This window comes from Sciurus vulgaris, assembly GCF_902686455.1.
Source record: "Sciurus vulgaris genome assembly, chromosome: 12".
Taxonomy (NCBI): Eukaryota; Metazoa; Chordata; class Mammalia; order Rodentia; family Sciuridae; genus Sciurus; species Sciurus vulgaris.
In genome coordinates, this window is record NC_136473.1 from 46,625,220 (window position 1) to 46,652,471 (window position 27,252).

General features: G+C 39.8%; 1 protein-coding gene across 2 annotated transcripts in view; it reads left to right on the forward strand.

The window, feature by feature from the left end:
* Window positions 1-27,252, forward strand: part of FAM107B (family with sequence similarity 107 member B) — a gene marked incomplete at its 5' end in the record, with an annotated part of 213,903 nt that overhangs the window by 126,158 nt on the left and 60,493 nt on the right. The window contains one exon of one of the 2 annotated variants that reach the window (XM_079107447.1): window positions 15,184-15,364. The exons of the other annotated variant lie outside the window; for it this stretch is intronic. Of the gene's footprint in view, window positions 1-15,183; window positions 15,365-27,252 lie in introns of those variants that run through there. 2 annotated transcript variants of the gene reach the window in all.

A 27,252-nucleotide genomic window follows, 5' to 3' on the forward strand; every position in this document is an offset into this window, starting at 1 on the left:
TGTGTGTGTGTGTATGATGTATTTGTTTTCAAACTTGGGGATGCCAGTTGTACTTGCTAATGTAATACTATCATATAATAAAATGTTAAGTCAATAAAATATGAGTGCCAAAGAAAAAGGTTGTGATTATGAAAATCAGGTCAAATGCTTGGAAAAGAATGAAAATGAGCTGCTTAAAACAAATTGCTGTCAAATTAGGTGTGGGTAAGAGAATTGTATCAGACTGATAAATTCATATAAATCAACAAGGATTCTTTGCTTGGACCACTCTGTAATTCTCTCCACATTTGCTGTCCTTTAAAGGAACACACCAGAAACAGCGCAGTCTACACATGGTGGGTGTGCTTTCTGCAGGAATAAAAACAAGGAACTCTCATTAGAAGGCTCTATATAAAGGAAAATGTTGAGCCCACAATCAAATAAACTGGGAAATAAATGCCTAATATAGGTTTAGGCTAAATAAAGAGTTTAAGGCATACATTATGTTTATAAATTTCCTAGTCTGATGAACTGACCATTAATCTGAACCAAAACAGACAATACAAGGATTTCTAGCATTCTGGTCTGTGTTTAATGTACTGCCTGTATGGGATCTCTTTTGGAAGATTTCTTTCCTCTCCAATATGGGTTAAGGATCCTTCCTATAGCTGATTGTCCATCACGGCACTTCATTACATCTTACATGTTTTCTCTGTTGTCTGTCTCCTCCACTGTGAGCTTGCTGGGGATAGTGACCTCACTTAAACCTCCATATTTTTAGATCCTGAAATCCTTTGTGGTCCAAGAGTCTATGCACAAATGATTATTCACTAAATGTTGAAACGTGCACTTTATTAATGTTTTGATGGAAAAAATCGAGATAAAAATCCAGGTACCTTATTTTGTGGAAAGTTGATGCAAAAGTTTTGTTGGCATAAAGGCATCATTATTGCAGTGTTTAAGATGTGTTCTATGATTAATTTGAAGAGATCAGACCTGGGGATCACAGAGCAACTTGAACATATTTTATTTCCAGTGTCCATTGTCTTGGCATGTCTTCTCTTAACTGCCAGATGTTTTTGTAGGTATTTTTCACCCTGTAGAATTTTCCCTTCCCTTTTTGCTCCCCATGTGTTATATTCTGTTTTCTTGCTAATCAGTTGTGGAACAGGGTTTGTACCACTCCACATGAGCTGGGAGAATCTCAAAAAATCTCAGTCCTTCTGAACATGTTTATGTTCCTTCCTCTCTTCCTCAACCTCAAATCAACAGATGCATCTCCTCTGGGAAACTAGGGGAGTTCTCCAGGCCAAGTATCCTGTTTCCTTTAATAGAGTTGCAGCCTAACTAAGGTAAGCATTAGCTTCTCTTTTGTCTTTTATATTCTTTAATTCCTTGGTCTTAGCTCTTTAATCAAACGTCTGGCTTTAATTGTTCCTTGCCTTGTGGCGTTTGGCTTAATGTCTAGCCACAAAATGTTCCATTTTGTATATGTTTGGAAAAGTAGATGACATGAGGAAATACTTCTTCCACAGGCAACATTATAGTTTGAAACTTCAAGATTTTAGACCAAATAGTCTGCAGTAGGACTCAGTCACAGAGCACGAATAATACAAGCACAGTTTAGCAAAAGAATTGTAAAATGAGCCTATGTGATATAAGTATTAATTTAATGTGTACTTTCAAAGCATCTGAATATGGAACCAAACGTCAATCTTCTCAGTGGCTGCAGGACTTACCCTGAGTTCCCTGAAAGGAATATCAAATTTAAGTCATAGATAACAAAGAAATAAAGTTGCCTTTACTACAAATGACATGATTGTCTGTATAAAAAAAAAAAATCCCAAAGGATTATCCGAAAAAGCTACTAGGATGTGAGTTTTTCAAGTTCATGAGCTACAAGGTCAATCTATGGGAGTAAGTTATATTTTATATATTAGCAATAAGTAATTAGAAATTAAAGTTTTGTAAACGTATCATTTATAATAGCATTAAAACCAATAAATATTTATGTAATTTTAACAAAATATGTGCAAGGTTTGTATTGTCAAAAAGTGCAAAACGTTGGTGAGAGAAATCTGAGAAGACCTCAATAAATGGAAAGATATACCACATTTGTGTTCTGTCAGAAGACTAAATGTCAAGATGTCAGTTTTCCCCACATTGACCTATAGATTTAATATAGTCTTAATTAAAATCTAGCAAACATTTTGGACATGCTACTCTAAAGTATATGTAAAAATCAAAGGACCTAGCACAACCAAAATAATTTTGAAGAACAACAGAGTTGGATGACTCATACAACCTGATTTTGGGACTTGCAATAAAGTAAGACAAAGAAGACAATATAGTATTGATGAAAGGATAGATAAATGGACACAAGGAACCAAGTAGAGATTGCAGAAATAGATCCACACTTGTATGGTCAATTGATTTCTAACAAAGCTAATCAATAAGATAATCAATATATAAAGCATAGTCGTTTTAACAAATGGAGCTATAACAATTGAATGTCTGTAGGTCAAAAGAGAAAAAAAGAAACTCAACTCATATCTAACACCATATGCAAATATTAACTTGAAATATATCATAGACCTAAACATAAAGAGAAATACTACCTAAAGAAAAAAAACTTCTAGAAGAAACATAGAGAAAGCATGTGGAATGTTGGTTTGGGCAAAGACTTTTTAGACAAGAATAGAAACCATTAGGGGCTGGGGTCATGACTCAGTGACTCAGTGGTAGAGTGCTTACCTAGCATGCATGAGGCACTGGGTTCAACTCTCAGCACCACATAAAAATAAAATAAAGGTATTTGTGTCCACCTACAACTAAAAAAAAAAAAAAAAGGAATACAAATCATTGGATAGGGGCTGGGGATGCAGTTCAGTGGTAGCATGCTTGCCTAGCCCATGTGAGGCACTGGGTTCAATCCTCAGCACCACATCAAAATAAATAAATAAAATAAAGGTATCGTGTCCATCTACAACTGAAAAAATAACCTCCAAAAATGGGTAAATATGACTTCATCAATATTAAGTTTTTTTCTTTTTCAAAAGGTATTATGAATAAGAGAATCTCGGAGGGGGAGAAAATACTTGCAACACACACCTGATAAAGGAAAAATGAACAACTCACTTAACTAAGAAAAATACACAACTAGAAAATATTGGATAAAAGACTTGCACAGATATTTTACCATGGAAGACTTATAGATGGCATAAGCCTGAAAAGATGCTCAATATCATAAACCAGTAAAAGAATTAAAGTGAAAACCATTGTATACCTATCAGTACAGCTAAAATAAAAAATATTAATAACAATATTAATAATTAATAATATTAATAAGTGCTGGTAAACAGACCCTTCATGCATTGCTGGGGGGAATGTACATATGGGCATTTTGGAAAATAGTTGGGCAGTTTCCCTCATGCAAAATACATACTTGTTATACATATTATTTTCTTAGGGATGCTGTAACAAAGTGTCACAAATGTGGGTGGCTTAAAGCTACAGAAATTGACATCTTGCACTGTCTGGTGACTAGAAGCACTAAAAATAACAGCAGGCCTACATCACCTCTGACACTTGCAGGGAGAATCTTTGTTTTTCTCTCGTAGAGTTTTTTGGGGATCCTCAGCATTCTTCAGCTTTTAGGTGCATCACTGCATCCTTGTCAGGTGGCCATGTTCTCCCTGGATTTCAGTCTCTGTGTCCTCTCTTTTCTTCTTAAAAGGATACTAATCATAATAGATTAAGGGCCCATCCTGCTCCAACACGACCTCATTTTAAACAATTACAAAATAAAGCAATTGTTTTATTTTCAAGTAAGGTCACAATTTTAGGTTCTGGGAATTAGGACTGAACATACCTTTTGAGGGGGAAAGAGGACACAGTTGGATCTGTAACACCATACAACCTAACAATCTCACCAAAAAATGGAAACAGAGTTCTGAGAAACACCTCTATGAAATGTTCATAGCAGCTTTATTCTTGGTCACCCCAAAATGGGAACAACTCAAAAGTTCATCAACTGTGAATGGATATTTATCCATGGTACAGGTAATAAAAAGAACAGACTAATATCCAAGAGTACGAATAAATTTCAAAAACATGTTAAATGAAAGAAGTCACACAGAAAAGACAGGAAACTCTAATACCATGTATTAAACATCCTGGAAAAGGCAAAACTATGGAGCAAAAATAAGGGGAATAATTTCAGGAACTGTGGGGGTGGGGAGGAGAGTTAATAGAAGTGAATTGATCACAAGGGGCATGGATCAGCTTTCTCAGGGGGTAAAATATTCTCTATCATAACCGCAGGGATGGTATACAACTGTGTGTGTTTGTTGATGTTCATAGAACTTTACAATAAAATGAGTACATTTTTAACCACATGTAAATTATGCTTCAAGAAATTTTTTTTATATTAGAGACTGCAATTGAGAACTAAAAGTGCTTTAAAAAAAAAATAGGGCCCAAAGTCTGAGAATGTAGTTCTGCGTTAGAGTGCTTGCCTAGCATGTGCAAGGTCCTGGGTTCCATCCTCAGCACAGAAAGGCTGGGGATGGTGGGGGAGGAAAAGAACAAATCCCAAGATTCAGTGTAGGCAATCTAAATGTAAATTATTCTAATTTAAGGAATTATAGTGTCTACAAAGATTGTAGGACATATTAGAGTAAACTGAAATTAGTAAAAATCAAGGACAAATGAAGGCCATCTCCAAAAGCCAGGGCATATACTTCTGGGGAATGGCCCTTTGGTCATTATAAGGAGCAGCCCTTGAGACTATCTGAGGCTTAGAAAGCCTCCTAACTTGGAGCAGCAATTAGTCTCTGAGCTCTGGTTCCTGTGCTTGTCTGGCCTATTTCCTGTCATCTATCCGAATCTCTCTCTTTTTCCTTTTCTCCTGACAAAGTTCTTTCCTAGACAGGGCCATGCTCTGCCCTCCCTCCCAGGAATACTTGCTCTGGGTTTAGGTCTGTTTTGGCTCTGAGCAGTACCACTTTTGTCTGAATTCAAATTATAGATCACAACTTCCATGTTTTTTTGACTCTAAGAAACATTGCTAAGTTTCAAGTGACAAAAAGTACAATTTTATGTTAAGTTGCATTCAATTTGCACCACAGTTTTTTGTTTTAGACAGTGTCTCCTGCTGGGCTTGACTCTTTAAGAGCAAGATCAGGGCTCTCCCTGGACTCATTCACTCCCCAGGGTTCCAAACCAGCAGGGCCCCAGTATTCAGGTGCAAGCCCTTCTCTTTCCATATATTCTTATTGTAATATGCAACAATGGCTAGCAAGGTACATAACAAGAATTGCCTCAACAGGAAGGTTTGTTTCCTTAGTCTTTAATTCACAGTAAAACCAGGTGATGACCCTAAAAAAAAAAAAAAAGAAAAACTTAAAATATCTCAGGTCTTTCTCCCTGCCAATTTCCTTTTCCTTCCCAGCCTCTTTATTTTCTTTCTTTCCCTCCTACTGTGGTGGTCTAGTCTGTGGTCAGTTCTTCCTGTCTTCTTTCTCCTTTTTTTTTTTTTTTTTTTTTTTTGGCCCCCTCTCCCCTTTCTTTTCTTTTTCCTCCTGCTCTTACCCACCCACCTGCCCACCATTTTAATTTTATTTTTTTACTTAATTCACTCTCTTTTACTACTACAAGGGACTCAAAGTATATCTTTCATTGTTGTTATTCTTATTCAATAAAGTTTTGTGTTCTCCATTAAGCCTAGAAGAAAGTCTGTTACAAACTTGCCAAAAATATATCCACTGTGTCTATGCACTTTCTAATACCAGGCTAATCTACGCAGTGCAACAATACCTTTTATCAGCTTCTTGGTGGAAGTCCAGCTTATGCATATTCATTTTCTGCCTCATTAATAGTCCCCTGGGCTTACTCCATGTCATTGGGAGAGCACTGAGAACAGTGGAAATCTCAGTTAAAACAATGCCCCTTGTTTTTTCATTTGCCATGGCATTTTTGAAGCACGAATTTCTAATAGCTCCACAGAACTGCTGATGCCGTTCTTGTCCTCTACGTAAAGAATCTTAAAAACAGGCCAGCAAACGTCCGGTGTGCACTAAGCTCAGCTTTATCAAAATTTCCAATGAAGACACTTAGTTTTGCCATCTACTAGCAGATAAAAATAAATTTTTTGGAAACATTGTCTTCAAGGGTCTTTATTTAACACAATAGGGTAAAATCTAACCTCTTTTAGAAAATATTAAAATAATTGTTGCAAAAATATTTGGAAGAATAAACTATTGCTTTGTTATTCTTAAAATTGGGAAGTAACATAATGATGCCTTAAGTCATTCAATTTGATCATTTTTTTTTTTTTTTTGGTGCTGGAGATGGAACCCAGGACCTCCAACTTGCTACGCACATGCTCTACCACTGAGCAACACCCTCAGCCCCGCAACATGCTGATTTTTAATATAATTCAATAAATATCAATTTAGCTTCCATTATGAAACGTTCATTGTGCTAAACACTGTGAAGATTTGAACACTGACTCTTGCCTGCCTTCAAGATTTATATTAGGTAGAGGAGAGTGAGGGGAGAGGAAGGGGTATAGGGGTAGGAAGGATAGTAGAATGAATCAGACATGAAATATATATGTATATATATACATATATAACTATATGACCCATGGGATTCTACATCATGTACAATCAGAAGATTGAAAAATTATACTCCATCTATATATGATGTGTCAAAGTGCATTCTACTGTCATATAGAACTAATTAGAACAAATATAAAAATTTTTTTAAAAAGAGATGAAGAAATGAACTTAAAAAAAGATTTATAAAATAATGAAGGCAACCCCCCCCCATGTGTTCAAAGAAACATAATATAGAACAGAAAATAAGTTTTTTAGTTTCTTGAGATGCTGTGCTTTTTAGTCAACTTTCCTCCTAGGTCTAGTTCAACTCCTTTTCACACAGAGACACTTAATAAGCAATTAAGGGACTGTTCATTAGCATGGGTTCCTTAGGACAACTTTTCTGGGGGAAAAGAAAATTATATATTAGAGAAAGACATAACTGAATTTTAATAAAAGAAAAATCAGTGGTTTCTGGTTTTGAGGGGTGAAGCATGGTGTTTCACTGGATTAACCTAGTTGATGTGGTCAGTTTGTGCAATGACTTGAATTATGTGTGCCCTGTGGGCAGGGAGAAGAGATAGGAATAGTGGATTTGCATCCAGTGGGGCAGAAGCGACAGTGGGTCAGGCAGAATTTGAAGATGGAGTGGAAAGTGTGAATTTGATGGATATGGTAGAGAGAGCAATAGCTTGGCTTTGTCATCTAAGGAAATGAAGACTGTCTTGAAATTTGTGTGGCAAAGAGGCCATCAGGGGTGTTCTTGATAAGAGGGTAAGGGCGGGGGCGGGTAAGAAGGGAAGTTAAGACAGCAAAGAAGACTTTTGCTTTTAACTAGTCATACTGAAAAACTGTCTCTTAAAAGATTAAGATCTCTCACCATGCTAAGAATTATCATGAGCAAACCTTTCTTAAACTCAATTTCCATAGCACTAGCTTCCACCTGTTCTGTGAGAACAACTTAATTGCCAGTCCAATTTATTCAAAGTGTATGGGATTCTCCAGGTTTGCTATTTTATTCCAAGTCACAAGTAGCAAGTTATATTTTTCTATTCCATTTTAATTTCCAAATGAAGCTGTTCATAGTGTCTCTGTATTCTCTTTTTTCATATGTATTCCTAGTATTTTCTACTTGGTCCCTCTCTATATGTTTTTGTTTCTCTGTCTCTTATCAGTTTGAACAGAGGTTGGTTGATTTTCTCCTTCTTTTGAAGATCTCAATGATATCTACTGTATCTCTGCATTTTTTTCAGATAGCCTTGTAAGTACTTGCATATGGAAAGATACAGATGATAACAGATGGCTTCAACAGTTGTTGCAAAGAGAAATGAGCTGAGGAAAGCAGGTGCTTGTCAAAGTGCAGCGTCCTGCAACATTTCAGCTGTTGACTTAGAAAAGGGAGGTCATGGGGCAGGCTGGAATCTGAGGACAGGGCAGGTTGTCCTGAATGCTGGTGGTGAATGACTGAGAGGTGAACTGGGAGATTGCAAAACACTTCCTGCAAATGCCTTCAAGGGCCTAAGAAAGACTTTCTTTGTCATTCATTCTCTTTTCCCTTTAAAAGTTCAAACTTGTTTTAATCTTAATATTATCCAGTTAAGATTAACATTATTTAGAATTTTTAGTTCACAATAAACTTGGTTGAAATAGAAGGATGTTATCACTAGAAAAACAGTTTTAAAAATCCAGTAATCATTAGCAGTTCAAATGTGTGGGTGGTATACTTCTTTAAGCAGGGTTAATAAGCAAACCTTCTCTGGAAAGATTTAACATTAGCTGCAGTTTGAACTTTACTTGTAAACTTAGAGTGTATCAAACAGCCTCCCTTTCTAGCTAAGTCTGGCTGCAGCATTAGTAACATTACTAATATGGATACACACACACACACACACACACACACACACAGAGCTATGGAATTATTCACCATTGAGTCCAGAGGAAACTGAAGTCTACAGTGGATTAAATATCTTGTCCAAAGTCACTAACCTACTCAGGAGCAGAGCCATGACTACAAAACAAATCTCTTTAGATCTATCTTCGTCTTCATTCCATTCCTCTTCAAACTTATCTCATTGAACAAAAGGTAGATGAATATATATAAATGGCATTCAACCAGTTATTACCAACCCCAGCATTCCAAGAGATGCTTCCTGCTAATGGAAATGTGTGTATTTAGAGAGAATATCAGAAAGAAGAAAAAACGAAGTAGGAACAAATTGTAGAAACTTCTCCATAAATCAACCATTTGTATTACGTTAGTCGTCTGACTAGATAGTCATCATAGGAATGATATTTATTGTGTTTAAATGCAGGGATATTTTGTTTACTCTTAAATATCTACTCTTAAGCTATCTTAATATCTTTGATAGGAGGAGCTGTTGAGGGCCCCCACCCCTGCCCTTTGCTTTTTAGAGATTTTAGTTTTAATACACAGGAAGACTCTCAGGAAATCCTTTTTTTCTGGTTTTAGATTCATATAAAGAAAAAGACATAAAACGCAGATCTTTGCATCATGCAGAAGTTGTTTATGTGCCTAACAGCTGTTTTTCTTGATTCTTTGTGATATTTAGTTACAAATTAGAACCACCATTTTATACAGTCCCTTTGGTGTTAGAGCTCCAAACAACAAAGAGCAAGTGTTTTGTAAAAACTAAACATTTTAAGAAACACATATATTAAATGTTTCAAAATTAATTCTTCAACTTTCTAGAAGTATTACATTACATTATGAGATATAGCTTTGCTGTAGAACTTGCAAAATGCTTTGGTGGTTTAACTACCACATGGAGGAAGATTCATTTTTAATACTGGTTCAATTAGCATATTTAATGAAATGATTCCATTCCTTTGCTCACACATGCTCAACAGCATTTTAATGCAACAGCATATTATCTGGCATACAGCACCTTTTTTGGATATATCACTTTCACTCCTTCTAAGTACCATTAATTATAAAAGATACAGATATGCTATATTTGCTTAAGAACTCATACATCTTTTCACAAAAAAGATTTCTACAAATGAGTTCTTTATATCTTTCACTGAAAAGCATTATCTTCCAAGGTTATAGAACATTGGATTAATGTTAGGTAACAATCCCACCAACTACTTAAGGAAAATTCTAGTATATCCACATTACCATGCCATTTAAATGGTACTCTTAAGGTACCATATTGTTAGCTTTGGTTTTCTTTATTTTTTCAGTGTTGAAGTCATCAGCATTCAATGAAGACTAACTGCACATGAACTGTGTGGGAGCTTATCAGGCCTGGTGTCCTGGTTTACTTAAGTAACTGCCGAGCTCTGTGTGGGATACCTTCTCAAGACTCCCATTTTCTGTCTGCCCTCACATTCTATAGATTTTATGCTAACAAGTGTCATCTGTCTGCCTATCTATCCATCTACCTAGATTCATAATTGTGTGTGCACAATTCTAAGATAGCCTCTAAGACTTCTGGCCTGTGGTGCACACACACACACCTTGTCCCATTTATCCAACCATGTACTGATTTAGATGTTTTTGTGTGTTAGTTTTGCATTATTATAATGAAATATCTGAGGCAGAGTAACTTACCAAGAAAATAGGTTTATTTAACTCACAGTTTTGGAGGCTGAAAATTCAGGATCAAGTGGCACTCCTGGTTTGGTGTTTGGTCTTTAGTCAGGGCCTAATGGCAGACGGCATTGCCTCAGTGGGAGTATGGATGGGATGAAGAGATTATACCTTAAATGTGAAACAAGAGAGGATGGGGGTTACAATCCATTCTGAGGGTATGCACTGAAGACCTCCTGTTAGGCTCTACTTTTTAGTAGTTCACAACTTCCTCCTGCCATACTGAGACCCAGAACTTCCAACACATGAACTTTTGGAGGACACACTCAAGCCACACCCATATGGATAAGACAGGTTCATACCATCATAACACAGAATGGTCAGCTTCTTGACTTTGAGGCCTCCCAGGACCAGCCAGTCCCTGACATACTTCCCAAGTGATTAAATGCATGATAGAAACTGAGCTAATGTCACATGGAGCAGAATCGAGAAGTCTTAGCTGAGCCCCATCCACACTGCCAACCCACAATATTGTAGGCAAATAATCTGTTCTTGACCTGAAGTCACTAGGTTTTGATATGTTTTGTTATACAGTGATAGATAACAGATAGAGATATTAAAGAACAGGGCTTCAAAATATGATTATAAAGTGAAAATCGTGTTTTTGAATGGATTATTATCTATTGAAATGCCCAACATATAGAGCAAAATTGAAGGTGCAAACTAATACATGTATGAAAATGGATTTCACTCCTCTAGGACACTGCCAAACTCACCTCATCTCTTTGGAGCTCCTCTGGGTGATGCTTAGGGTATAAAGTAAAAATTTCAAGATTATGCATGGAGAAAATGAGCAAAGTTGAAGATAAAAGTCAACATAGCTTATTTCAAATTGATTTGCTTTGCTCTGCTTTATGTTCCCAAATGTTCACTTCTGCCTTCTTCAAGGACAAGCTTAAAGCTTAGCATATGGGTGACCTTGTGAATGAATGTTCTAAGATGGAAAATTATCATATGAGTTTTCCAGTAATTTGAGATTAGAGAATTTATGGGTTAAGTGACTCAGAAACCATTCAGAGGAGATTTTTTTGTATTTCATTTGCAGAAAGCAAGCCAGTCAAGGCTCCCCATGCCTCTCGATTAACTGCATTGGTCTAGGAACAAAAATTTAACACATTCCAGCAGGTTTCTAGGCTGCAAGTTTCCCTGATCCTTCCCAGAGTCCTTTCCACATTCAGAATGTGAAATCAATGGGACATCAGACTTAGACTGAGAGTCTGGTGGCACCTGAAGTCACCCCGGGAAGTCCAGTTGTGCCCTGAAATGCCAGTCTTCTCATTCAGCAAACATCTGTCACATACCTACTTTGTTCTGTGCACTATGATGGATGGTATGAGCATAAATATAGACTTAATGTTCTTATTCCCAGGGTTTACCCACAGAAGCTCCAGGGCCTTAAAGTCCTGCCTCAAAGTTCTTATTCCCAGGGTCTAAGCTCCAGGGCTCCCAAATGAAATCAAATACTTCTTCAAAATTCCCCTGATTCCCTAGGGATGAAAAATATTCAGCCTCAAACCGAGGATGTAATAGACTGGATTTGGCCTGCTGTATTTTAATAAAGATTTGAATTAAGAAATTCCAAGTAAATATTTGATCTCCATTTATTTGTTTTTGGTTTAAATGAAATTATGGTACTTGGGATTAGGGTACTGTTATGACTTGGAGTCTATAAGCATTTTTCTCTCAGTCTATGGAATAAGACATGTTTCCATTTCTCTCAGAGGGCAGGGAAAGACTGTGTGGTCACTTATCACATGGCTTGTCATCTCAGGTGCTTGTCCAGGCTGCTGTGAGAGGACAAATCAAGCTCACTGGTGAGTTAATGCTTTTTATGGTTTGGATATGGAACGTTCCCCCAAAACTCATGTACTGAAGACATGGTCCCCAGTGCAGAGATGTTCAGGGGTGGAGCTTTGGGGAAGTGATAGGATCGTGAGTACTGTAACCTCATTGGTAGATTAATTCATCACTTGATGGGTTAATAATTTGAATGAATTACTGGGAAGAAGTGGAAACTGTAGGCAGGAGGGGCATGGTTGGACGAAATAGGTCACTAGGGGCATGTCCTTAGGGACCATGTCTTGTACCTGGCCTCTTCCTCCATCTCTCTCTCTGCCATCATGAGTTGAGCAGCTTTCCTTTGCCATGAATCCTTCCACTACAATGCTCTGCCTTACCTCAGGCCCAAAGCAATGGAGTCAGCCAACCACAGATTGAGACCACTGAAACTGTGAGCCAAAATAAATTTTTCTTCCTTTAATTTGTTTATGTCAGGTATGTTAGTCACAGGAATGCAAAGCTGACTAATGCAGTGCTCTACTGAAGTTAGAATTCAAAGCATGCCTTTTCTATTAGTTGGATGGGCTGTCATAACAGAATACCACAGACTAGTGGCTTATACATTTTATTTTCTCACAGTGCTAGAGGCTGGAAGTACAAGGTCAATATGCCAGCAGGGTTGGTTTCTGGTGAGGCCTCTCCTTTTGGCTTATAGATAGCTGCCTTCTTGCTGTATATCCTCCCTGGGCCTCTTCCTCTTTCTCTCTCTCTCCTCTCTCTCTCGCTCTCTCTCTCTCTCTCTCTCTCTCTCTCTCTCTCTCTCTCTCTCTCTCTCTGTGTGTGTGTGTAGAAAGAGACAGAGAGATCAAGAGATCTGGCATCTCTTCCTCTTCTTATAAGGTTACCAGTCCTAATAGATTAAAGGGTCACCAGTCCCCTTAATTAAGGCCCTATCCTTATGATCTTACTTTATCTTAAATACCTCCTTATAGGTCTTATGTTCAAATATGGTCACACAATATAAAAATTATGGGGGTACACAATTTAATCCATAACACTTCTTATATGTCAAATGCTATGTGTTAGGCATGAGAATGTACAGGTAAGTATCTGTATCAAGCACAAACTCTGTGATCAGGGAAGCACATATTTACAATACAGAGCAATAATTACAATACTTTACTGGGTATGAAGGGGCAGAAAAGATCCATTCAGTTTGAGTAGGATGGAAAGTTTTTCAGAGGCACCTGAGTCTTCAAGTGGGGAGGACTCTTGGAGGAAGGGGTCGGGTGGGGTGGAGGTATGCTGAACAACAGCAGAAGCAAGTGGAAGAGCATACAAGGGGCCCTACTCATCTTCTATCCAGGCTCCATAGTCACAGAGCAGGGCCATTTGGCAAGTGCTGTGACTGCACACAGTCCTGGGTGTTTGCAGGATGTAGGAAGAGTACACAGAACTGGTTACAGTGATGTCACTGAAGTATGCTGCATTTTGGAAGACTGCCCTAAAGAGCTTGGCCTTGATCATGGAGTAGGAATGGGGCACCTTCTTCTTCAATAAGAAGTTGAGCAGTTTGGATTCAGAAAGTTCCCTGGGGAAGCAGTTGGGAGGAAAGATTGTGTGACACTGGAGACAGGGCTGGTTAGAAGGACCCTGCCAGTGTGGTGACAAAGCATAAACCAAGCCTGGTAGTACAGGTGGATGGGGTAGGGGAACAGCCAGACATGTACAATGTCAGGAACTAAGAGTTGACACTGACATGGGGAAACAGGGAAAATAATAGACTGGATCCCAGGTTCTGGTTCATGGCTTGTGAAGCTACTGTCTAGAATAGAAACAATGCAAGACAGGGAGGAAGGAAGAATCAAATAATAGGAAACACTATGAATGAAGTTCTCACAGCTCAGCTTCTTGGGCTGGGAAGGGGCTTCTCTCTCCAGATCCTTTTGCAGGTGACTCTACCCCTCAGTAGGCTTCTGGGGCCTTGGAATGGCCAGGTTGTGGGGCTGTGGCATTATAAATTATAGATATCTTTGGAATAAGTAATTTGCTTACTGAAATCCATTAATTAATGGGACTTTTCTGTGTGATCATGACCCAACCTCTTTTAGTCAGAAAAGTTTTCCAATGAATAAACACTTAGTCATTCATTGCCAAGAAAATTAAAAACCTTTTGATCTAAAAGCCATCAAACCCTTGTCCTTATTGTACCTTGAAACAGATACTATTTCAGATCCTGCTTATGAACCTGCTGTGATTCAGATAGATGGTAATCGTAGAGCCTTTGGGTTGGCCAAAAAAGCAACTTGCTGTAGGGGACTGAAAGAAATGAAATTCAGAAAGAATTTTTAAAAAGGCAGAATAAACCCTTTCTTCTTGCACACAAATTTAAATCTTCAATTACCCTTTTATTAAGGGAGGGGAGGCACATAAATACATCTCCAAATTACTGTCAAAGTGAATTTGTACAAGTATGACAAATCTGTTTCCTTTTCCTCTCTGATTCCTTTTGAGTTTTCTTCTGAGAAGTATTGACAGGATTTCAATGGGGACAGTCTCTCCCAACATCACAGGGTGTAGTGGAGATGAAGCCCAGACATGGGCAGCCAAACACTCAGCCTGAGTAATGAATACCTGTGTGTGTGTGTGTGTGTGTGTGTGTACGTTCATGATAGAGTGTTTGAAAGAGACGACGAAAAAGAAAGAATGAGGCAGAAGAAAGGAGCGAGGGAGAGAATAAGAAATAATGAGAAAGTGAGAGTTCGAGAAAGGGAGGGAGGGAAGGAGGGACGAGAGACGAAGAAAGAAGAGAAAGACGGAGAGGGGAAGAAAGAAGAGAGGAAAGAGAAGAGAATTTCTTACTGTGGAACCCTTGAATGAGCGCTTGTCACCTAACCAATTTCTCTCTCATGTGGCGACGCATGGTCTTTTTCTTCAAACATTGCCTCACTTCTTCCACGAGTCCTCTAAGCCAACCAAACTAAAGTAATAGAAAAGAGGTTTCCCCGCCGCACGGGATCGGAGATCCGCCGCACTCCTTTTCAGGCAGCTCAGTCCACGCGGACCACCAGGGCACGCAGTGGGGGCGTGACCGGGGCGCGGGGCGGGCGTGGCCGGGGCGTTCCGGGGCGTGGCCTGGCGGTGACTCAGCGGTCTCGCCCCGCCCCCAGCCCGCCCCGCCACTTAATTCGGACGCGCGAGGCCGCGGGGTGCGAGAGCCGCCCTGAGCCGGACGCGCTTGCTGGCTGGCTGTTGGAGCCGCCGTCGGAGCCGCCGTCGGAGCCGCCCTCGCGCCACCTCGGGCCGCCACAGAGCAGCCGGGCCGCTGGGCGCTGCCGCGGTCGCCCGCAGCGAGCCGGGGAGAGAGCCGCGCGCCTTTGTGCGCGCCGAGGTAGGTTGGCCCCGCACTTACTTCTCACACAAAGACGAGGGTCTCGCGGAGGCCGGCAGCCCGCAGGGACGCGGCGCGTCGGCGGCCTGCCCAGACCCCCGGCCTGAGGGACCCTCCTGGCAGGGGGCCCGTCGAGCAGCGCGCGGCGTGGGGCATGGGGTCTCTGGCGCGCAAGAGGGCAGTGAGCATGCGGGAGCCCGGGTCGCCCCGCGCCGCTCCCGGAGAGGTCCAGGGGCGCGGGACTGGCACGCGGTGGGCGCGGGCCGCAGCCCCGGCCCAAGGGCTTTGAGGCGGGGAGAGCCACGGGAGAAGGGGGAGCCCGGGCGGATGCTCAGTTCATTGTTGCCTCCTCGGCCCTGCAAATGTTGACTTGTCTGAAGCGGGGTGCACTGCTGGGGCGCGCCGCTCGCTGCCAGATGCTGGGTCCTCGGCGCCCGCTTGCCCTGGCAACCCCCGCGGCCAGACAGGGTCAGCGGCCCGACGCCAGTCCCAGCCCAGCAGACAAAGGCGGGGTCGCAGGGGTTTGTCCCCAATTGAGGGGTGGTGGTGACAGTTTGTAGTCTGCAAGTAACTTTTCTGATTTGACTCATCTGTCTCTGCTACTCCAGTGAAACCAGTATGTCAGGTGATGTCTGCACATTTAAAAAGTCCTACAATTTTGTGCTCCGTGATTTTCTCCAGGCATGTTCAATCACTTGGAGAGGTCTGTTGTGAATGGTCAAGTTTTAATATACATAAGGGGTGGTATCAATCTCTTGTGAAATTTGAGGAGAAATTCTTTTCAGAGGATAAAGTGCAGATACAGCTATATCCATCTTTTCTGCGAAAGGATTTTAGTCAACAACAGCAGAGGGAAGTTTCTTGATTAGAATGGGTGTGATATAGAAGGGACCAACAGGTAAACAGAATAAGCCCTGTTACATTTGACGTTCTTAAGAACTTGAGATTCCTTGCTAACAGATATATTAGTTTTTTGTTGCCTTTTTTTTTTTTTTTTTTTTTCTGGGCATATTACCCCTCCATGAATTTGGACATGTTAGCTGTCAAAGTTGCTTTAAGTTGAAATAGTGTCTGGGGCGCCTTCTGGAGATTTCAAAGTGCTAGTGGTTTCAAGTTTAGACTTTAAATTATGAAATTGCATATATTTATTAGAAAACTGAGAAAATGTGGGAAATTATCACTAATGTAAATATCACCCAAAGACACCCTGTGGATAAAGGCATCTTTGCTTGATTTATGGTTGGGTTTCACTGGTGTTTGTACAAATGAGTGAAGGAGAGTATGTGAGAAAGACACACACGCACACACAGCTACTGATTATTCACTCTAAAATATGGGACTTAATGATAATTCTGCAATAGTATACATATGATTAGATAAAAAAATTGTTTTGGAATATAGATTTTTATAGCCTTGTAAATAACCAACTATTCAGAAGGTAGGTAGGTAGAAGATAAAGGAAAAACAATGTCATTTCCACTTTACTTGGAAGAATAGGCTGACAAAAAAGTTTTATGGGCTATATATTCTTTGTATTTCAGGTGTAGTTTGGAATTAACTTTTAAAATAAAAATAAATCAGCTTTAAAGGTATTTACAGAGTAAAATGATGTTCTGGATTTGTGAGAAATATGTGATGGAAAGGAACTTTTTTTTCTTTTTTTCTTTTGGTAGCAGTGATTTTACAGCTGGAAACATGCTTGCTTCTAAAAGATTTTGAACTGAGAAAGTGAAATAAGGGTTTCCCATTGAGTATTGAGTAGTTTTGAGTGTGGGTACTCTGGAAAACAAAAAGTAATTCAGCCACATATTCAGCCACTTGATGCTTTTATCATTACCTACTTTTATTTTTCCCTTGTAAAATTTGGGAACTTTGAATTATTTAATATGCAAAGTGAAAAGAGGCCTTTCAGACAGCCATTTAGAAGTAGATTGATTATGAGGCTGATGCAATACTTTTTGAAGTTAGAAGAGTTTACAAGAAGGAAGTTGTGGTTTTGAATTAACAGGTGCATTTTTTGTTGCTGCTACTACTACTGTTTTTGCTCCTTCATATACAGTTTGGATTGCCTCAGTCTGCATGTGTTTTTAGAGTAGTTGCAGTGTCCTAGTGACCTATGAAGGAAGGGTGCGGTATGCAGTGTTCTGTGGTGAACAGAGTTCCTTTAGGAGTCTTGAATAATAACATTAGAAGAGACTTAAGTAGGAAACACCAGCATCTCAGAATCTTATTTTTTAAAATTTATTTATTTATTCATTTTTCATACTGGGGATTGCACCCAAAGGCAGTTAACCACTGAGCCACATCCCCAACCCTTTTTATTTTTTATTTTGAGACAGGATCTCACTCAATTTCTTAGAGCCTCACTAAGTTGCTGAAGATGGTCTTAAACTTGTGATCCTCCTGCCTTAGCCTCTTGAGCCACTGGGATTACAGATGTGCACCACCATACCCGGCTCAGAATCTTATTTTTCAACCCTCCTGTGGCACCTTGTATGATAAAAGTTCATAGTCACGCTGAACTTGAGGTCAGAGTTTGCTCTCAATTCTATTGCCTCATAGGAGAGAAAAGTGTGGGAGTAGCTCAGTGTTAGGGACTTTCTGTGACTATTTCTGATGGCCAACCTCCTACCAAGGAGACAGATTCCATTCCTGGGATGGTTAAAAGTAGACTTGGTTTGTGGTTGAGAGAAGTACTCCAAGAAATCTTGTTCCAGTACTGTGGGTTGATGGATACTGTCATTCATTCATTCATTCATTCATTCATCTGTTTGATTCTTGTTTAAAATGTCACAAGTAAAGGTGGAAAAGATTTTTTTTTTATTGATTTTCTTCAGGATGGTTGACAAGTAGATTATTTCTCTCCAAATTGAAAGATGGCACATGGAAGATCAGTTAATAAGGCTTAGTGTTTTTGTTAGTGTCCCATCTGCCCTTTCCTTCCAGAATCCTTTGTGCAAGTGTTTTGAAAAAATGGCTCACTGAGTTTGCTGAAGTGAGATCTAGGTTTCAGGCATTTGTAGAAGTCCCCACCTATCTTGGGGAATCATCACCCTTCTTTAAGTTTAGAGAAAGTGACCGGAACCCAAGTGACTTTGGGGCTGGCTCTGAGCTGGGAGAGCTGCTGTGGGATGAGAATCTGTGTATCCCAGAGCCCTGTGTGGCCTTGATATGACCCCATGAGAACGTCACTGCAGTTCCTTGTGTAGTCTCCTTGTCTAATCTTGGCCCGTTTTTGCTTTTCCTTCTCGAAGCAAACTGTTGTCACCCTTTGCCTTTCTAGTTCAGCAAGTGCTGGGTCTCATCCACTTGAATTTTTCTTCACCCTAAGTACATAGGGAATGTGCAGAAAAGGAATCCATGCTTTTACACACCTAGGATTATTGATTCCAGCACCCTATCAGTAAAAGAGATAATTATTTGGCAAGCTGACTTAGGTTACCAACTGTGATAAACTCATCAGGGTTGTTTCTAAGGCTGGTGGGTGAGAGCTTTGCTTTTTATTTTCTCTACATTTACCAGATGTTTATTTAGTGCCTCTTATATGCTGGGCACTGGGTTTACTGTTAACTTGTTACTGTTTATCGTTTACTTGTTACCGTTTAACAGGATGGGTAGGGTCCTTGTCCTGTGGCAGGGCAGGTAAGGATGGTATTTTAAGAATTGTACAAAACGACACAAAAATTACTAAATTATGGTTTTAAGAGCTATGAATGTAAAGTAGTTCTTTATGAATTAAATCGTTTCAGAAAGAATGATGTAAATCGCAGTTAAGGATGGAAAATTGGGTTTCTGACCATGTAAAGTAAAAGGAGGATTTGGGGCATAGACGGTAAATAAGATGATTTGTTTAGGGCTCATCAGTTGAGAGTGTATCGGTAGGGGCATGACTGAATAGATTAAGTGTACTGCTAGGGTTTTGTGTAGAATTCCGCTATGGATTTGGGACATTTTCTAGTGTAGAATTGAACAGGGTTGGGAAAAATTTCACAGTATTGTTCCATTGTACTCTCTCAAGGTAAATCTCAGGACCAGTAGAGATGGGAAGCCACTTGTGGTGGGGACATGGTGAATTGAGCTGGTTGTTATTGCCAGAAGTGAGGATTGGTGTTGGGGTATTTCTGTTATAAATGAAAAAGTGAGCTGGGGTTGTGGGGAGAGGGTGAGAAGACTTGTTGAAGACTATTTTCAAGCTCTGGTGAATTGTAGGAAGGAAAATGAGGAGAGCTGCAGGGACAGGAAAGACTGTTGATTTCTCACTAAGGGAACTCTTGGAAAGTGCAGTAGGTGCAGCAGTTGATGAAGCAGGGTCTAGGGTATGTGTGTGTGCGTGCGTGTGTGCACGCACACATGCGCGTACTTGTGTGGGGAGGTCATGAGAGACACATGGATTGTTGACAGTAATGTTCCCTCCACACAGCAAAGACTTGGGGTTCTGGGGCATGGCAGAGGAGGACTTTCTGGGCTCAGCTCAGGACTGCTGTTCCTGGTGTGCTGCTGAATAAGTCCTTAGCGATCATGAGACCAGAGAGCTTTTGATGGAGAATATGGAGCCTTGGCAACCTTGTTAAGCATGTGTTGTCAGGTCTTGTCCAGCAGCAAGGTAGGAAAAATGCAGTTTCAGACCAGCTGTCCCTGACATGGTGGGATCAGGCATAGGAGTGCTGGAGGATTTTTTCTTCTCCTTTTCTCCTCTCCTTATTGTTGTTAGCACTAAAATAAATTACACAGGTTCATCTATAGGCAACAGCCCTGCTGTCTCATAGCCCTGAGCTGTTGGAGTGGAATTGCAGAATGGGACAAGGATCTGAATGTGGTGTAGAAGAGTTCGAAGTGTGGAGCCAGGCACATTAGAATTAGAGTATATTTCCTAGTTTTCTGACCTCCAGGAAGGAATATAACCTCTGTGAACCTTGTTTTTTCTCATTTGTGAGATGAACTTGGTGTACCAGCCTCACATGGCTGAATGAGAACAAGCGTTAGGTCACAGAAGTCCCTAACTTATGGTACCTGAGACTTGGTAGCTAAAGGTGTTTATCCTGTTGTGTCAATACCCATGTCCTTTTAGAAACAATAGGTGTTGGCGAGGATGTGGGGAAAAAGGTACACTCATACATTGCTGGTGGGGTTGCAAATTAGTGCAGCCACTCTGGAAAGCAGTATGGAGATTCCGCAGAAAGCTTGGAATGGAACCACCATTTGACCCAGCTATCCCACTCCTTGGCCTATACCCAAAGGACTTAAAATCAGCATACTACAGAGATACAGCCACATCAATGTTCATAGCTGCTCAATTCACCATAGCCAGATTGTGGCACCAACCTAGATGTCCCTCAATTGATGAATGGATAAAGAAACTGTGGCATATATATATACAATGGAATATTACTCCGCCATAAAGAATGATAAAATTATGGCATTTGCAGGCAAATGGATGAAATTGGAGGATATCATGCTAAGTGAGATAAGCCAATCTCAAAAAACTAAAGGACGAATGATCTCGCTGATAAGCGAATGAGGACATATAAGGGGGGGTAGGAGGGGTTAGCGTTAGGGTTAGGGTTAGGTTTAGGGTTAGGGATAAGGAGGGTGGTAAGAATGGAGGAAGGAAGGACTTTATAGAGGGAAAAGAGGGGTGGGAGGGATGGGGGGAAGGGAAAAAAATAACAGAATGAATCAAACAACATTGCCCTATGTAAATTTATGATTTTTAATTAAAATTAAAAAAAAAAAGCAATGCCATATTAGGTGGATGCTGTGGGAATAGGCACTGTGCTCACTTGATTTGTACATCTCTGTGCAAGGGTGACTGTGAGTCCCATTTTAACTAACTGAAGCTAGGAGAGGCCTCCTGAATGTTGACACACTTGTCACAGATGGAAGATGTATTTCAGTCCAACTCTCATGTCCTCTAAAGCCTGGGCTTTGCCTCCAGATGTCCTTCTAAAGAGTGCCTTGACAAAGGTGTCTGCACTACCTGGGAGTGCTGACCAGGGAGTCCTGTCAAACTCCGTCCTGATGGAATATTTCATTTTATCTTGGCATTAAAGTGAATGTATGAACAGTTAAAAAAAAAGTTTTATTATGGTAAGAACATGTGACATAAGACCTACCATCTTAGTAACATAGTATCTTTAATTACAATTACAATTGTCAATTTTAGGTTCTGTTTTGAACTGTAGAGGTCTAGAGCTTATTCATCCTGCTTCACTGAAACTTTATGCCCATTGTTGGCAACTCTCCATCTCCCTGTCATCCCATTCATTCCCTAGCTCTCTGACAACCACCAATCTGTTCCTTAATTCTACGAATTTAACTATTTAGATACTTCATATAAATGGAATCATGCAGCGTTTGTCCTTTCATGCCTGGCTTATTTCACTTAGCATAGTGCCCTCAGGGTTAACTCTGTTACTGCATGCAGAAGCACTCCCTCTGTTTTAAGGCTTACTAGTATTCCACTGAACATTGTGCCACATTCTCTTCATCCTTTCATCTGTTGGTGGACTTCTAGGTGTTTCCACAAAACTAGAAAGAAACATAGGGGGAACCTGCATGATATTGGTGAACATTGGTTTTATCAGTGATTTCATGGATATAACACCCAAAGCATTGGCAGCAACAAAAATGAACAAATGGACTGCCTCAAACTCCAGACCCTCTACACAGCAAAGGAGACAGTCAGCAAAGGGGAAAGGCAGTCTACAGATGAGAAGTATTTGCAAGCCATATATCTAACAAAGGTTTAATCTCCAAAATATGTAAAGGCCTTCCACCATGCAGTACTACAAAACCCCACAGAAGATGGGCTAGGGACTTGAGTAGAAATTTTACTCACAGCCTTCTGACTTCAGTTTTTAGTCAGGCACCTGGCAGCAATGTCAGGATGCTGGCATGTGCCAGGCACCGTGGTGCATTCCTGTAATCCCAGGGGTTCAGGAGGCTGGGGCAGGAGGATCATGGGTTCAAAGCCAACCTCAACAATTTAGCAAGGCCCTAAGCAACTCAGTGAGACCATCTCTAAACAAAGTACAAAAAAAGAAAAAAAGAGCTGGGGAGTGGCTCAGTGGTTAAGCAACCCTGGGTTCAATCCCCAGAACCAAGCAACCAAACAAACAAACAAAAAATGCTGGCATAGGGACATTTGGGGAGGGTGAGAGGTGAGGAACTCTGTTCTTGTCATTTGGCCCTCGTCTCTCTTCATGTATTCAGGAGAGTTTTAAAGATACCCTGGTTTTGACATTAGAAATTCATGTCATATTCTAAACTTGGTCACAGTTTGGCATTCTTCCTACAGTGTCATAATAGGAAGTGTTGGAGGGAAGGCTGTGAACCTGTGGGGTTGATAATAATATGGAAACCCAATGCACTTTTCTGAGAATTCAAGTGAAAACTTATGTTTTAAGGCATCTGGGCCTGATGGATGCTAATGAGTTTGCAAAGAATCTGAAGTCATATTATTAAATCCTGCAACATAAATAATCAGAAGTTGTTTATGGGATGTTAAATGTAGATATTTTTAAATTCCCATGTCCTTAAAGAAGTTAAGAACATCATTGTGGTTATATGTATATGGAAGGGACTTAATGTTCTTTCCCTTATAATTTGATGTTATTGGAAATAGATAAACCTGTGGCCAAGATTCTTTTTCCTCCCTTCTTCCCCTTTCTCTCTTTCTCTCTCTCTTCCTCCCTTCTTCCTTCCACCCATCTATCCATCCATTCTTTTTTCTTCCACCCACATAATAGTGTAATGTTTGGAAAGAGATTTCCAGAATCCTAAGGCCTAAGCTCACCATAAATTAGTATGGTTTTTGAGCAGGTCATTTATTTCTGTCTTCCACCTTCCTCTTTAACTTCCCTACCTCTCAGCATTGTCTCAACAGGGAGATGAAAGCATGCTTCCTTTATACCTGAAAAAGTGCCTCTGACTGTAAATTTTTGGTAAGAAAACACCCTGGAATTCTCATGATATGTGGACTACCCCTTCAGGAGAAGGTGAGAGTAGGCTGAACCCAGAATCCTGCAGAGAAGAGAGTAAGCCGTGTTGTCCTGTAGGCTGCTGGTGTGGTGGGTCCATTTGGTTATTCTGACCTCATGAAATGGGAGGATCATACAGGTCATAACAGTAAGAGTTTGACCTGGATTATCAGAGCTCCTGTATTCATATCTGTGAAATGAAGTAATAGTAACAACAACTATAATAATGACAATCTAATTATTACCATTGAACAGCTTTTTAACAAGTCCTTTGTGGCAGGTGTTAAGTGCCCTATGACATTTGTTCATTCATTCCACAAATATTGAACAAATGCTACTGTATGCAAGGCACTGTTCCAGACTCCAGGGAATCTGCAGATAGGATGGTGAATAGGACAGATACGACAAAACCCTTGCCTGTATGGCACTTATATAGTGGTGGCATGATAGACAGTAAATAGATACAGAGATAAAGTGGTTCCTATGAGAACTAAAGAACTAAGTCAGATCAGAGAGCTGAGTCAGTAGGAGAGGAGGTGGTGTTTTAATAGGGTGAGACCCTTCTTAGAAGAATTTGAGACCTGAATAAACTGAGCAAGTTAGCCTTGCTTCAGTCTATCCCTGCAGAGGCAAGTGTAAATAATGCCTGAGGGCCAGTAAGAGCTTGCTGTGGAAGGAATGGTAGAGAGGCTAGTGTGGATGGAGCCAAATGGGTAGGGCAGGAGGAGTTGGGGCTAAGGGTCAGGACTTGACTGACAGGGAAACCATGAGAGGGTTTTGAGATGGGGTTGGAAGACATCAACCTTGCATTTTAGGCTTAGTCCTCTGACTATGGAGAAAAGTGGTGGCTTCAAAGGGTCCAGTAAGGGAGGAAGTAAGAAGACCAATGGTGGAAGCCACTGCCAGATCTGAGAGTGATACTCAAATGACTGAATGGAGCTGGTGAAAAGTGTTGGTTACTTAATATATTTGGAAGATGGAACCAACAGGACTTATAATGCATTTGGAGCTGATATTTGCAAGAGAGAAATCATGAGTGACATACATTTTTGACCCCTGAGTGAAGAGGGATCCTAATTATTTGAATGGGAAGACTAGCCAAGGATTATCTTTAAATGTTCACAGTACCCTCTGAAATTAGTATCATTTTTTCCCTATTTTACAGAGGTGGAAGCCAAGGATTAGAGAAGTAAAGAGTTTGCAGTGGAAAAAGCTGAATCAGAATTAGGAGCAAAGTTTGATCTGTGCCCAGGCCTTGCATTTTCAAACCAATTTTGTTTTACTCTGTAACTATTGGAATTTACAATGATGCCAGATTGATGTGAAATTGCCTGTGCAGTCACTTTGGAAATGCATCTGTGTTTTCAAGCATAGCTTTATTGAGGTATAATTTACATTCCATACAGCTTATCCATTATCAGTGTACAGTTCCATAATTTTTAGTAAATCTGTAAGAGTGGGCAGCCATCACCATGGTCCAGTTTTAGATTTCATAGTCAGTTCCTATTCCCATCGTTAGCATTAGGGAACACTAACTTTTTTTCTGTCTCCAGAGTTTTGCTTTTCTAGAAATTTTGTGCAACTGGAATCATATAATGACCTTTTATGTTCAGTTTTTTTCACTTATTTAATGTGTTTGAGTTTATCCATTGTTGTATCACACATCTGCTTTTAAGGAAGATTCTTGACCTTTCTCAGAAGGATGTACTCTGAACTCCTGAGAAAAGCATCCACTGAGATGTGCCTGAAGTTGGTAAAAATAACAAGTTGCATTTACTGAGCATTTGTTAACACCAGGCCTGGGTTCTGTTTGTTATCTTATGTGATTCTATGCAGGATATAACATAATTAGTGTTTTACAAATGAGGAAACTAAATCAGAGAGGTTAAAAAGCTTGCCCAGAATCACACAGGATGAGATCATACTGGGCCTTGTCTCTACAGAACTGCCTCTTGACCACTCCTTGGTTCCCATAGTGTGCATTTAAAGCTTGTACATTTTAGCTTCAAAAAAGGCTGGGAATTCCATTGGAATAATGCACTTGCCAGATAAAGCTTCAGTTGTACTTTTAAGGAGAGTATTTCTTCTGAATTTTTATTTTGCTATTATTGTATGGAAATGACAGTGTCTTGAAGTCATCCATTCATGAAGCAATATTCCTAGGTATAGTGTCAGAATGATGCCAAATTAAAAACCAAATTATACCATTAGCCCAAGTTTGCATGTTTGAGTTGTGTTTTAAATGTCATGTTTACCAGAAGTACATTTTTGTATGAACTATTATCTTACTATTAATGGATGGAATTTAATTAGGCATCATGATTTTTCAATGTTTATATAATTTTATTATGTGTTAATACATTTACCCATCTTTCTACCAACTCTACATTTATTTTTATTTATTTATTTATTTTTAGTTGTAGCTGGACACAATATCTTATTTATTTGTATTTGGGCCTGAGGATCGAATCCACTGCCTCACACATTCTAGGCAAGAACTCTACCACTGAACTACACCCCCAGCCCCAAACTCTGTTTTTAAATGGTGTTTTTTTTTCCTTTCTACATTATTGTCCATATTGGAAGATTTCATATTTTTTATTGCACAGGAACTCTTTGCCTGTCACAAGAATTCTGAAATGTTTGAAAGTATTTCATGCACACAGGAAGCTTAGAGCTAGTTATGGAATTTTAGCCATGATGAGCAATAAACTTTTTGGAGTAAGTGCCGACTTTACCTGGGTTTTACCCTTGTTTTCTGGTAAGACAATTTTCACTAATCTCATATTTTCTGAAGTTTGTAAAGGAATTTATGATCTAAACTAACTCTGCAAGTGCAGTACATCTTGCATTTTTAGGATTTTTATTTATAATCTAGTTTACTAGTTCAAAATAACAAATAAAAGACTGCTGCTTTTTATTTTAGAATATGAGGTTTTTTAAAAAAAATTTTAGTTGTAGATGGTCACAATACCTTTATTTTATTTAATTTTATGTAGTGCTGAGGATCAAACCCAGTGCTTCCCATGTGAGGTAAGTACTCTACCATTGAGGTACAACCCCAGACCCAGAATATATGGTTTTGAGAACAAAACGTTAATAACTTTAATTTTAAAAAATTTCTTTGAACTCTCTATGTAATCTCTATGTGGTTGGAACCACAGGGGATTTGCTTTTTTGAAAAATGATTAATAGTGAAATGCTTTGCCAGGCCTTTGAAGTTGGTGTTTGGTTGCTGCTGCAGCCAAAAGACCTGACAAGAACAATTTTAAGGAGGAAAAGTTTATTTGGGGGCTTACGGTTTCAGAGGTCTCAGTCCATGGACAGCTGGCTCCATTCCTTAGGACTCCAGGTGAGGCAGAAGATCATGGCAGAAAAGTGCAATAGAGAGAAGTAGCTCAGGTGATGATCAGGAAGCATAAAGAGATTCCACTTGCCAGATAAAAAATATATACCCTAATAGATATTCCCGAATAACCACCTCTTTCAGCCACCCCCTTCAGTTACCACTCAGTTAATCCCCATCAATGGGTTAATTCACTGATTGGTTTAAGGTTCTCATAACCCAATTATTTCACCTCTAATTCTTCTTGCGTTGTCTCACACATGAGCTTTTGGGAGACATCTAATATCTAAACCATAGCAGTTGGTGAGGAAGGACAACCATGTTTCCATACTTGTTGGGCAGTTCTGTGCAGAGGCAGGGTAAAAATCCTATGACTTGAGCAAAAAACTTGAGAAAAGTAGGTGTAGGGGGCAGAAGTAGAGACTTGAAAGACTCAATAAGTCTTGTCTTTACTTGCCACTCTCTGTTCAACTTTAATTTTTATGCTTTGGCTGGTCAGTGTGTGTCACCTGCTCAAGCCACAAGCAGTGCATAAAAGTTGGAAGTAGGTTCTGGACTTACTG